The following is a 14382-nucleotide window of genomic DNA, read 5'->3' as shown; positions in this document are numbered from 1 at the left end:
TCACGTTCGAACGTTAATTGATTTAATATTAAAGTTGGATATTTCAAATTAAAAAAGATTGAGAATTGAAATTCAAAAACAATAGATATATTAAATAATACTGTTCATTACATATAATAAAAATAAAGTACAAAATACGATAAAATTTTGCAAACAAAACTCAAATCAACATGTTGTTCACAAATCATGTATTGCGGAACTCCTCAATCAATGTCGTGACCTTCTCGTTTAGAATATCTATATGATGGGTAATCTCGGCGACAGTCACTCCGAATGTACTGCGTAACCAACGTTCGAACATAATATCACCGAATTCCAACAAAACGTTCGAACGTAAGTCACTCCGTTTGAACTTTTCCACCCATAAATGATCTAAATGTTCGAATGATTAGAATAGATATGTTCGAACGACAACCCAACATCCGAACATTAAACATTTTACATTCAAATGCTTTGTCATTAACATCTGAATGCTACATTCAAGCATCTTCGAGCAAACGTTCGTTACGTTCGAACGTAAATATTAATTGTGCGAAACAAAAACAACGAACGTCTAATTTTTTTACGTTTGAATGTTAATCAGTTGGGTTAAAGTTCGAACGTTGGTTTTTACGTGCGAATGTTATTTTCTGTGATAGATTTTAACTGTTACAAAAAAATTTCACATTCATACGTTACATCTCACGGAAGACTTCCAACCGTCACAAATTACTTTTTATGACTCATTTTAGGTGACGATTGTGGTAACGGTCTCAAACCGTCACAAAAAGATATTTGTGATGGTTTGCTCATTTTTTGTGACGGTTTCATCTGTCACAAAATCCAAAATTTGTTATAGTGAATTTACAACAACCAATACTTCTCCAATAAAATTTCCAAATGCAGCAGATCACTCGAACTGAGCAATTGAAGTGAAGACCTCAGATTTAGGATCCAAATGATTACATTTGAAAGCAGTGCTAGAAAGCAGTCTATATATAAGAGCTGTAAACAAGAGAGATAGACATGTAGAAAATAAGGGTTGAACCCTTTACATATGAAACTAGTGAGTTTTCAATTTGATTCGACAACCTGATACCGCAAAATGCCCCAAAGTCGGACACACTCTTGGACCTTGCATGATAAATATATAAATATATATCGTGAGGGCTAGCACAAGAAATTGAGGTTGCATTTGGGTAGTGATATATTTTTAAATATTTTGTAAATAATAATAATAAAATAATAAAATAATAAATAATAATAATAAATAATAATAAAATAATAAAAAATAGTAATATTTTGTCAATATCCAAACTAGGCCTGAAACAAAGTACTGGATGCCTTGTCACTTCTCTTAAAAAAAATATTATTTTATTATGAAATTGTGAAATACTTATGAATGGATTGTGAGGACATCATTTCTCTTTTGAATCCATTTTTATATATATGGTGGGCACACGTAGGTCCTGACTTGAGCTTCACTTTCAATTTTTACGTACATGTGAGTTCGCCTTACGCACAAAAGAAAAAATATATTTATGATAGATTATTTACAATAAAAATAATTATTTGTAATAAAAATAGACTCATTTTAATAAGAAATAATCATATTCGCAAGAAATGATTGATTACAAATAAAAATTTTCTTATAGAGATATATATAATTATTACACGTGAGTTGGCCTTTGTTAGTACTAAGAATACCCATATAAGGGGAACTTTAGAGATTTTGAAGTTACTACAATCTAGGTTTTTTGAAAGACTAGTCGCATGACATGCACCTATGCAATGTGTGGGGGCATTGATTAGTTTTTTAGTTTTATTCTATTTTTTTCTAGGTTATATATAGTTTGATTGTGTGCAGTTGCTTAAACATGATCTTCATCTATTATTTTAAATTGAGCAATGCTAGATACAGTCCTCAAATGGGGACTACAATGCAAGCCTAGGCTATTTTGATTTTAAAATTTTTTAAAATTACAAAATTATCCCTCCTAAAATTATATTTTCTCTCATTTAATAATGTGCCTACACATGCAGTCCCCACTTGAGGACTGCAAATAGAATTTCTCTTTATTTATAGTCATTTAACATTGGTGTAGTTCGATCAAAAGAATACAAAATATTATGAATAAAGAAAGCGAAGTGGTTTTAACCTTCAAAATTTCATAACATTTAAAAGTATTTAAATATATGGTCATTTATTTTGGAAAGTAGACATTGAATGATTGGTCGAAGGTCAAGGGGCCGGTCCATAGAAAAAAAGATATATATTTTTTTAGATGTTTTCAAATGAAAGTCGAAAGTTGAATAAAATATTATTAGAATATTATTTTTTAATATTATTATTGTTTTGAAATTTGAAAAAATTAAATTGTTTATTATATTTTGTGTGAGAATTTAAAAAAATTAAAATAATGAGATGAGATGAAGCATTTTCTGTATCCAAATGGCCCTTAAATTTTTAGTTTTTCTTAAAAGAGAGAAAGAGTAGAAACAAAGGATACCCTCTCTAAAGATTTACTCAAGGATGTTCACTTTCGCTTGGTCATCTGGTATCTTGAAACCTCTTTGCTTTTGGGGGCTGGAGTGGAAACTTCTGAGAGAGCGCTTCACAAAAGAGTCATGTACTGGCGTGGTGAAAGGTTTTCAATTGGGGTTTCCGACCCCCCTAGTCTTCACCTAATTGTGGAAGAGGAGAGGTGAGTTGAGTATCAACTCTCTCTCGCGCCTTTATTTTTGTGTATTAAAGAGTCATTTAAATAAAAATCAAATGAAAAATAAAAAATGATTGTAAGGTTTAACGTTGTTTGAGTGACTGACAATATTACTTTGAAAATGTTAGGATGGTCGTCACTTATGCTCGATATGGTCCTTACGAGAGTAACTTATATGCCTTGATGGTTGGCCCTATTAGACTTAGTGACTCATCTACAGCACATTTTGACAAACAGATGGAATGCATACAGGGCAGCTTGGCAATAACAGAATGGCAAAGTCATGCACCATGCCACGTAACAATAGACCAATATTTCTTCTCCTTCCTTCTAGAATAAAACCGTAGACAAGTTAGTTAGTAATTCTCTCAAGTTGTACAAACAATATTCCCTTTCTATTTTCCATATAGCTTTTCTATTTTACTGCTACTCTCTGTATAAATACGAACATCTTTCAATGAGAACGTAAGGAAGTTTTCTCTACATTATTTTTAAGCTATGTCAACATGGTATCAAAGCTGTCGAGACTAATCTTCAATACTTTGTTATCATGGCTGCATCGTCTTCCTCTCCCATGCTTTCTTCCTTCTCCCATATAGTCACCACAAAATTATCAAATGATAACTACCTTCTATGAAATGTACAAATTTTGGCTTATCTACGGGGGCAGGATCTCTACTCCTTCGTTGATGGCTCTGTCTCTTCTCCTTCTAAATTTATAACTGATCCTACATCTAATATCCCAAAAACCAATCCAACCTTTTCTTCATGGAAACGAACAGACCAACTTGTTTTAAGCATACTTTTTCCTCTCTTAGTGAATCCATCTTAGGACATGTGTTGTCATCAACAACAACTCACAAACTTTGGATGTCCTTGGCCTCTATGTTCTCCTCTCACTCCCAAGCCAAGGAATTCCAGATATGATTTCAGCTCACAAATCTTTCAAAGGGAGACCAAAACATCTCTGACTATTTTGGTAAGGTACGATCCCTAGTGGACTCCTTAGCTGCAACTGGGCACTCTCGTCCTGATAAAGAGGTAGTCACCTACCTTCTAAATGGACTAGGTCCATCTTTTGAATCTTTTATTACCCCTGTTACAACCCGAGCAGATTCCATTTCTTCTCATGAATTATTTCAATTGTTGCTCATCCATGAGAGCCGTATGTCTCACCAAAACAGAGTGTTATCTCCTCTCTTGAGCCTTCTGTGAATTTAAGCTTCTCTGGATCTCAGGATCGTGGTTCTTATCATGCTGGGAGGCAAGGTCGAGGTAGGGGCAGCTACTTCAACAACAACAATTGTGGAGGATGTAATTTCTCCTCTAACTCACCTTCTTGGCAACCATTCAACAAAGATCGGCCTACATGTCAGGTTTGCAACAAGTTTGGACACGTTGCATTACAGTGTCATTTTCGATTTGATCACTCTTATCAGTTTGAAGCTCCAAAGTCATTTTCAACTCATTACACTGCTCCTGACTCCTTGACTGATTCTGCTTGGTATTCCGACTCAACTGCCACACATCATATTACTAATGATTTGTCTAACTTGAATATTTCATCTGAACAATACACCAGTAGTGACTCAATAAGGGTTGGCAATGGCTCTGGTATACCCATCCAAAATATCGGTGATTCTCATCTCTCTGTTAATTCCTCCAGTTTCTCCCTACACAATTTACTACATGTTCCAAACATTACAAAAAATCTTGTTTTGGTTTTATAGTTTTGTATTGATAATTCATGCTATTTTGATTTTCACTCATCTCATTTTTATGTGAAGGACAACAAGACCAAGAAAATGCTTCTCACAAGGCCTACTCATAATGGGCTCTATGTTTTTCCTTATAAGTTGTTATCATCTTCCAGTCCATCTACTAACCTTGGTGAACGGACAAGTTTGGCTCAGTGGCACTGAAGGCTAGGACACCATTCTCTTGCTCTCGTCTTCGTGTTCTTCACTCAAAATGTCTACCACTCACTTCAAATAATTCTTCCTTTTATTGTTTAGAATGTCCACTTGCTAAAATTCATCAATTACCTTTTTGTAATAGTCGGTCTATTTCTACTAGACCTTTACAATTAATTTGTGCTGATGTTTGGGGTCCATCCCCTTATGTTTCTAGAAATGGTTATAAATACTATTTTTGTTGATCAATTCACACATTACACTTGCTTCTTTCTTCTCAAACTAAAATCGAATGTTGCAAATATATTTGTAACATTCCTACCTTACATTGAAAAATTATTTAATACCAAACTCATCACTCTTCAAACAAATGGTGGAAGAGAATTCAAACCTCTTACTGCCATTTGTCAAAAATTTGATATTACAGATCGACTCTCATGCCCTCACACGCATCAATGAAATGGACTTGTTAAAAGGAAACATCGACACATTGTTGAAACTAGATTTTCATTTTTGGCTCATTCCTCTTTACCCTTCACTTATTAGGCTGATGCTTTTGAGACTGCTGTCTATTTAATAAATCTTCTTCCTTCACAAATTCTTAAAAATAAATCCCCTCATTTTCTTGTGTATAATTGTGAGCCTGATTACAAATTTTTAAAAGTTTTTGAGTGTGAATGTTGGCCCAACCTCAGACCTTATCTCTCACATAAACTCAGTTTTAAATCCATTTCATGTCTTTTGTTGGGTTACAACCATTCACATAAGGGCTATAAGTGTCTAGATGTCAGCAAAAATAGAATGTACATATCTAGAGATGTGGTTTTTAATGAGGTTTCTTTTCCCTTTTCTACCACACGACCCACTATAATCAGTTCCCCCTCTATTCCCGAAAAGGCCTCACTACCACTTTTCCTTCCTTCCATCCTTGGACCTGGCCCAAGCCCATCAATTTCTAGAAGTCATCACCCTCACCTTCCTCTTCATCGCCTCACTCATCCCCTGCATCAGAAACTACTCCAGCTCCTTCTCCTCAAAATACATTTCTTCAATTCTCATACCACTTCGTTCTCCCATGCCCAAACAAACTCCTCTAGACCCCGCACTCTACGGATGGCACCATACCTTTTCCCTATCCGTATTGTTTCACTATCAATGTTTTGGTTCCTGATGAACCATTAAGTTATTCAATTGCCTCTAAGTTTGTTGAATGGCGTGCAACTATGCAACAAGAATTTACAGCTCTCCAGCAAAATCAAACATGGCCTTTAGTACCCTCTTTTCCCACGACTAATGTGCTTGGTTGCGGGTGAGTCTTCCGCACAAAAAGTAAAGCAGATGGCTCTTTTGACAGGAGGAAAGCTCGTTTAGTTGCAAAGGGATTTCATAAACGGCATGGTTTGGACTACCATGAGACCTTTAGCCCTGTGGTCAAGCCTTCCACAATCCGATTGATTCTCTCTATAGCAGTTACACAACAATGATCCTTGAGACAACTTGACATTCAAAATGCATTTCTGCATGGTTCTTTAACTGATGAAGTCTATATGCAACAACCTCATATTTTTGTGGATTCAGTACACCGAACTTTCATATGCAAATTAGCCATATACGGTCTCAAGGAAGCCCCAGGAGCATGGTTTGCTCAACTTAGCACTTGGTTACTTGACTATGGATTCAGCTCCTCCAAGGCAAATCCCTATCTTTTTATTCTCAATTACAATGGTATTCAAATTTATTTGTTGGTCTATGTTGATGATATAGTGCTTACTTCTTCACATCAATCTGCCATTGAGAAGCTTATTCATGATTTGAGCTGTATCTTCCCAGTTAAAGACCTTGGCACCCTCTCCTAATTTCTTGGCCTCGAGGTTGATCATATGCCTACTGGTTTGCTGTTGTCATAGAGGAAATACATTAAGAATCTGCTCATATGAAGCAAAATGCTTCTTGCCAAACCCATTTCATCACCGATGGCAGCCTCTCTTAAGTTGTCAAAATTTGATCCCTTTGATTTTGAAGATGCTACTCTCTATCGAAGCATTGTTGGAGGACTTCAATACTTGTCTCTAACTTGGCCTGATATCTCTTTTGCAGTGAACAAAGTATGTCAATTTATGCATACTTCCAAAACCTCTCACGGGAGTGCAGTCAAGCGTATCCTAAGGTATCTCAAATCTACAATTAATTTTGGGCTATTTTTCAAGACTCAGTCCATTTTTTAGTTTCATGCATACTCTGATGTTGATTGGGGGGGTTGCCCCGATGACCGTCGATCAACTGGAGGGTACTGCATCTACTCGGTTCGTCACCTTATTTCTTGGAGCTCCAAAAAGCAAAGCATTGTGGCTTGCTCATCAACTGAGGCAAAGTATAAATCTCTTGCATCTTCTGCAACCGAAACCATCTGGTTACAAACAATCTTTCGTGATCTGGGAATTTTCCTGCGTAAGGCTCCTACCTTGTGGTGTGACAACATAGGAGCTACTTATCTGTCGGTAAACCTAGTATATCATACCAAGACCAAGACCAAGACCAAGCACATGGATATTGATTTCCATTTTGTTAGAGATAGGGTGGCTTCCAAGACATTACAAGTCTCCTTTTGCAATTCCAATAATCAAATAGCTGATGTGCTCACCAAACTAGTTGTTGCAGAAAAGTTTCATTATTTTCTATCAAGTCTCAATGTGGTTGACACCTCATTGGACTCAACTGGGCGTATTAGACTTAGTGACTCATCTACATCACATTTTGACAAACAGATGGAATGCATACAGGGCAGCTCGGCAATAACAAAATGCCAGAGTCATGCACCACGCCATGTACAACAACATACCAATATTTCTTCTCCTTCCTTCTAGAATAGAACCGTAGACATGTTAGTTAGTAATTCTCTCAAGTTGTACGAACAATATTCCCTTTCTATTTTCAGTATAGCTTTTCTATTTTACTGCTACTCTCTGTATAAATACCAAAATCTTTCAATGAGAACATAAGGAAGTTTTCTCTGCATTATTTTTAAGCTATGTCAACAGGTCCATTTGGCCATTTGCTCGAATGATTGGAATCTTTACTTGGATGGTCGGCACATATGCTCAGGATGGTTGGCACATGATTGCCTCATATGCTAAGATTGTTGATGCATTTGCTTGGATGAGCAGAATATATATTAGGTTGGTAAGGCACATATACTCAATCGGGTTGTTGAGATTTATGCTTATATGGTTAGCACTACTCAAATTATTGGAATCTATGCTAAATGGTAATTCCATGGATTATATGTCATGACCTGGCCCATTTAAATGTCCCAGGCCCAAATCAATTCAAAGCCTAGCCCGACTAGCTTAATAAAAGGATGACAGAAATTGACGCTATTTTGGTCAGTAGCACTAGGGCTAAACCCTATTTATTTCTTCCCTAGACCCTTAACTAGGAGTGACAAATCGTGTTTTTGGGTTGTGTTCTTATCGTGTCAAATCATGAATATTCGACTATATAGGTTAACCCGAACACAACCCATTAAGCTAAACATGTCAAACTTTCAAACTCTAACTCAACCCATTTAGATAATGGATTATGTTGTGTCACCAATTTTAACCCGTTTAATAATTAATTAGAAATATGTTAACACGATACGATTCAATTAAACCTGTTTTTTTCATGTAAATGGGTTGAATTAAAACGCATAACTTATTTGACCTGATTAACATAATTTCACATAAAAAATAAAATCTATATTTATTAATAACCACAATATCTTTATATATATATAGATCAATATTTCTCAAATTTTAACATATAATAAAACCAATATTACAAACCATATAATAACAAATATGAACATAGGCATAAAATTACAATCTCAATAATAAAAATATAAGCATATTAAGAAATACTAATATTATAACTTAGCAATAATAAAATTTTAATTTTGAAATAAATCTTAAACGGGTCAAAATAGGTTGATTTTATGTTAAGCAAGTTGACCCATTATTAACCCGTTTATAAATCGTGTCTGAACAGGTCAACCCGTTTTGATCCGAACTCATTAACATCAAACTCAAACCCACTAATTTTTTATTGTGTTCATGTTGAGTTCACGGGTCATGTCACATATTGTCATCCCTATCCTCAACGTCTCTCCTTCTCACTTTCTCTCTCCTTCTCTCCCTCACATCTCTTGGTACTAAGTCATGCCACTGATAAGCACCGTTCATATATATATATATATATATATATATATATCTCTCTCTCTCTCTCTCTCTCTCTCTCTCTTCATGTTCTTATTCTCTCACCTTGGTCAATCTCTTCCTTTCTCTTCCATCTCTCTTTCTGTCTCACTCAAGTTGTTCTCACCCTCTTTCTTGTGCACCATCACTAGGCTCCTCCGCCACATGAAGTTGCGTTGTCTGACCATGAGTTTGTCTCCAGTAAGCTTTACTCTTTCTCCTTCCCTCAGTCTCCCTTTGTATATTGGTCTCTCATTCTCTCATCCTTTACGATGTTTTGTAGTGCTCAATCTCACGCCTTCCATCTCGGGTTCGTGCTGCTCTGGTCCCTACTATTTCAACCACCACACGCTGTAACTAGGCCATTCTCTCTCTCTCTCTCTGCTCACTCTTTGTTGTAGTATAACCCATGAGACGAGTGGAGGCCATTAGAGCTAACTACATCGCCTCATCTCGCCAAGTGTCTTAGACCACCACGAACCATCTCTAGGCGACATCACCTTGCTCCTGAATTTGAGTGGATGCCGCTCTGAGGCTGGTATGGTACCCTCAAGCTCTAGCCTTGTAATCACCCTTTAAGTTTTGTGACTTGTATGTTTGGTGCTTACTAGAAGTTTGGGTTGTCTATGTTGGATGTTGGAATTGTAGTTGAGTGATTTCATGGCTTGGTTGATGTTTGGAAGGTTCCTTCCTGATAATGTCATGGTCGAATGAGGGAATGGTTGTAAGATGTGAGCTAGTGTTTCGATGTGTTGGGAGTATAAATGTAAATGTGATGCGTGTTGGAATCGAATCTAAGCCAATTCAATAAGGTTGGACTAATTGGATTTAATGCTTGGGCCGTGATAAACCCAAGGCACCATTACACACTATTTGTCTATGGGCTAATAGTGGCTCTTATCAAGTTATGGTATGGGTTATAGAATTTTGTTAGTTAGGCTGGTTTTCTACTGGTATGAGTTATTAATATGTAGTGATATTTTTTTGAATTAGGTTATTATAATGTTACTATTCAGATTCAAGGCTTAGATAGTACACTGCAAAAGTTAGGTAAGCAGTGCTCCTATGCGTGATATTTGTTTTATGAAACCAATCTCGATTATTTTCTACACTACGCTTTTTATCTGAGAAATAAAATCTGACATTTTATCATGACATGTATAATCATGAGCAACTTTTTTGTACTTTGTTTTTCTACTGTGTAAAATGTGAATATGAAGTATGAAACTTTTAATAGATTTTACGATATTATCTGTTAAGTATATTATTCTGTTATTGAATTGTATACGAAATTCTCGAGGAATAATATTATGTATTACTTTGGTTATGGGCCCTGCCAAGGGTTATAATTGTTGCCTCTCTTATGGTCTTACCACAGGTATATAATGTGGCTTCTATTCTGACCTTGACATAGGTGTAGGGGTGAAAGAAAAAACCGGTGAACTAGTAAATTAGACCGGACTATTCAGTCCTGAGTTCGGTTCGGTCCATAAGAGAGGCAAAATGGGTCAAAATCGGTCTAGTTCCGATTTTCCTTTTTTAAACACCGTACCGGACCGATTCATATATATATATATATTAATTTTTTATATTATATATATTTTTATATATAATATATAATTATATATAAAATAATTTTGTATTATATGATAAATTACTAATTAATATAATATTAAATTTTAAAATCCTATATAAATAACTATATATTATCACTACAGTCTATTGTATTTATAGTTATACTAATACTATATCACTATATATTATAATATACTCTAATATATCATTATATTATATATTATAATACATCACTATAGTCTATAATACAATTATAATATATATATTATAACATACTACAATATATTATCACTATATTATTATATACTATAATATATATACTATATAATATACTAAAAAAATCGGACTGAAATTGATAAAATTGAAAATACCGGTTTAGGGGTGTAACCAGTGCGATATCGATTTTTCAAACCTCAAAACCAGTATATATCGGTTCAGTTTTAAAATATATCCAAAACCAGACTAAAACGGACCAGTTACACTCCTACATAGGTGTACAATTGTGGCCTTTGTTATGAATGCACTAACTTTGGAGATAAAGTGGCATTTGTTCTACTTGACTAACCACAGTTATGCACAATCTTGCCACTGGTTAAACATGGTCTGTATTTAAATTTCTGATGCTATTTCAGTTATGCTTATACCGAATGTTTTTTTACTAAATTATTATTGTAATGAAATAATTCTAAAACACCACTATTATTTTTTAGACTGTTTTATTTTGTATTCTGTAATTGGCTCATGTTTACACACTAGTATAGATTTACTGCTTACTAAGTCACTGGACTTACTAGCTTATCTCTAATTTTTTTTTAGATGACTTTGATGGTTGTGACAGTTGGAATAGATGGTATGTCACAAGATTACAAAAGAAATGTGAGATAAGTGCCAGGTAAGATAAGTGAATTTGTGATATTTGAGAGAATATTACTCATGTAGAGTTTACTTTCTTTAGAAGGATTTTTAGGTCATTTACTTTTAAAAAATTATTGTTTTAAGTTTCTATTATTATGAATTTCAAATTAAAATATTCACCCACAAAAACAGGGTGTGACATTATATATTTTATTGTAGAACATTTTTTTGTTGTAAAAAAAAAAAAAACGGCATTTCTTTAAATTATTTATGTGATTTCATCTGATTCGTTAGATCTATTTTATGATAAAAATAATTTTTATAATTTAACAAATCACATCAAATCATATCAATTTATGAGATTATTTTTATATAATCACTTTGTAACAATCTTCTTCCGTGCCTGGTGGCTCTATGCCGATGGCCACCCCTCAATCATCTGCTGAGCTCCTCTCTACAGCCCCTCAACCGATCTCGAATGTGCTTCTGCCATCAAGGGCTCCAAAAACAATGGAGGGAGAAGTTTATTTCTTGTTTTCGAAGGAGGAAATCTTGAAGTCAGCTGAACCTTTTAGGTTTTCCTTGGTCCTGAAGTTTCTTTGACAGTGACCACCCTTGGATGCAATCAAATTATTTATAAAAAACAGATGGGGTTTGTCTGGAGTTGCCGTTGTTTCATCTATGAGAAAGCCGCATAACGTGTTCGTCCGATTGACGTTGGAGGAGGATTTCAAAAAGGCCTTTTCGAGGGAAATTTGCGACATTGACGGAGTGGCGTATCGTCCCTTTCAGTGGTCTCCTAAGTTTTCTGAAGAGGAAGAGCCGTCGGTTGTTCCAGTCTGGATTTTCCTTCCAGGTTTGGCTCCAAATTTTTACCATCCATCAATCCTGAAATGTCTCACGGCGCCAATTGGGAAGTATATACAGTGTGATAATTCTACGCTGTGTGCAACTAGAACTAACGGGGCGAGGGTGTGTTTAGAGCTAGATGCTGCAAAGTTTCCGCTCTCATCATTCTGGATTGGGGTCCATCTTGTCCTAAGAGTCATTGGCAGGAGGTGGTGTACAAAATGTTACCTGCATTCTGCACCAATTGTAAATTACAGGGGCATAACTTGAAGACATGCAAAGAAGGGAAGATAGGGAAGGAGAAAGACAAGAAACTTGTTCGTCTGGAATATAGAGATGTGCCGAAATAGCTGAACTCTTCAGATCCATCAGGTTCGAACCCAGAGTCACAAGAAGCGGCGGATTTAGGCATGGAAAGTAAGGTTTCGGATGCTTTGGTACTAGTTAGTGAAGTTCAGCCTATTGATAGCGAAAATGAGGAAGTGGCTATTTTGCAGTTCGTGGAATCGCATGGAATGGTTTCTGGGGTAGAAGGCAAAGGAGGTGGAGCCACAAGGCTCTACGAAAGGGGTGTCCGCTGTTCTGGAGGTGATGGCTCCAGTGGTTTCTGAGGTGGCAGTAATGTAGAGCTTTGGCGAGGTGATAGTGGCTCAAAATGAAGTGGAATTTAATGTGCTGAATAATTCGAAGACGGTTCCAATTGTCCTTACGGAGGTGGTGTCGCCTGTTAATGAAGTGGTTTACTCTGTTCCTGAGGAGTTGAATATGCAGGTCTTGGATAGTAATATGCGCTTGAGTCTTGTGGAAGTGACGTAGGAGGATTTATTATCTTTAGTGGAGAATCATTCTGAAATATTAAAGGTGGAACGTTAGTTGGGTAGGGCATAGAGAGTGCATTGATTGAGGATGGCAGTGTTATGGCTGATCAGTTGGCCAGTTTCTCTGATATAGAAATAATGGTCGATAAAGGTTTGTCTAGTAAAGATGTTTGTTCTGATTCTGATACGTAGGATCATGGGAAGAAAAATGGTGAGGATATTGGCATGAAAGTTCGTAGCAGCAAAAGGGTGATTACTCGTTCCTCTAAATTGAATTTATGATAAGTCCAATATTGTATTGGAACATTAGAGGGGTAAGATCTTCTAAGAGCAAGTTGAAAAAGATTTTAAGTATGTATAAACCGAAAGTTGTTGCGATAGCGGAGCCCTTTCTATGGGACAAATTATTGGATGGTGTTAGAAGGGTGTTGGGTTTTGATTATGGGTTATCGAATGGTGCTTGGGACAGTAAATTGTGGATTTTTTGGATGAGTGATGTCAATGTTAGTATGGTTAGCTGCGGAACTCAACAGATTACTGTTCTCGTGTATGATGGTATGATGAAATGTAAAGCTTTATTTGTTTATGCTAAATGTACGTATGATCAACAACGGGAGTTGTGGCCAGATCTCGCAAAGGAGAGCAACGGAACTGAGCCATGGTTAATAACAGGGGATTTTAACATTATTGTCTCTAATGAGGAACAACGAGGTGGTTGTCCACGTCCTTTGGTGGCTATAGAGGAGTTCAATTTTTGGATTCACTCTTGCGAATTACTGGAGTTAAAATACTTGGGTAAGAGTTTCTCTTGGTATAATGGACATACCGGGCGTTCTCGTAGTTGGGCTCGTTAGGATTGTTCTTTGGCCACTTAGAATTTTGTTCAAGCATTTACGGATTCTTTCATGAGATATTTTCCTCGCACCTCATCAGACCATGCGCCTATGGTCATATGGGCCGTCTCATTTCCGTTTTCAACAGATGTGAGTGGATCATGTGGACTTTCCTAGATGCGTCTGAGAGGTTTGGGATCAACCTGAGGTCAACAGTGGTCTCCTGAAACTTGCAGTAAAACTAAAAAAATTGAAAGTAGCTCTGAAAGGATGGAGCAAAGCAGTTTTTGGATGAACGAGTGGGCATATTAAGGAGTTGGAGGATCGTATTGAGCGGTTGGAGAGTCAGTTGTAGTTGAGCTATGATGAAGAGGTGGAACTTGATCTGTTGGCTTCAAAAATGGAGTTGGATACCTGGAATAATTGTGAAGAAGTGCGGTTAGCTCAGTGTGCTAAAGTCGGTTGGTGGCGACATGGAGATCAAAACTCGCGTTACTTTCATGTTATCCTTAATAAACGGAGGCAATCGAAGATCATGGAGATGCGGCTTCCCAATGGCTTAACGTTAAAGTCCCCTCAAGAAGTTCATGATGGGGTTGTGACTATTT

Source organism: Juglans regia, chromosome 6 (genome assembly GCF_001411555.2).
Source record: "Juglans regia cultivar Chandler chromosome 6, Walnut 2.0, whole genome shotgun sequence".
Classification (NCBI taxonomy): Eukaryota; Viridiplantae; Streptophyta; class Magnoliopsida; order Fagales; family Juglandaceae; genus Juglans; species Juglans regia.
This window is presented reverse-complemented; position numbering follows the sequence as displayed.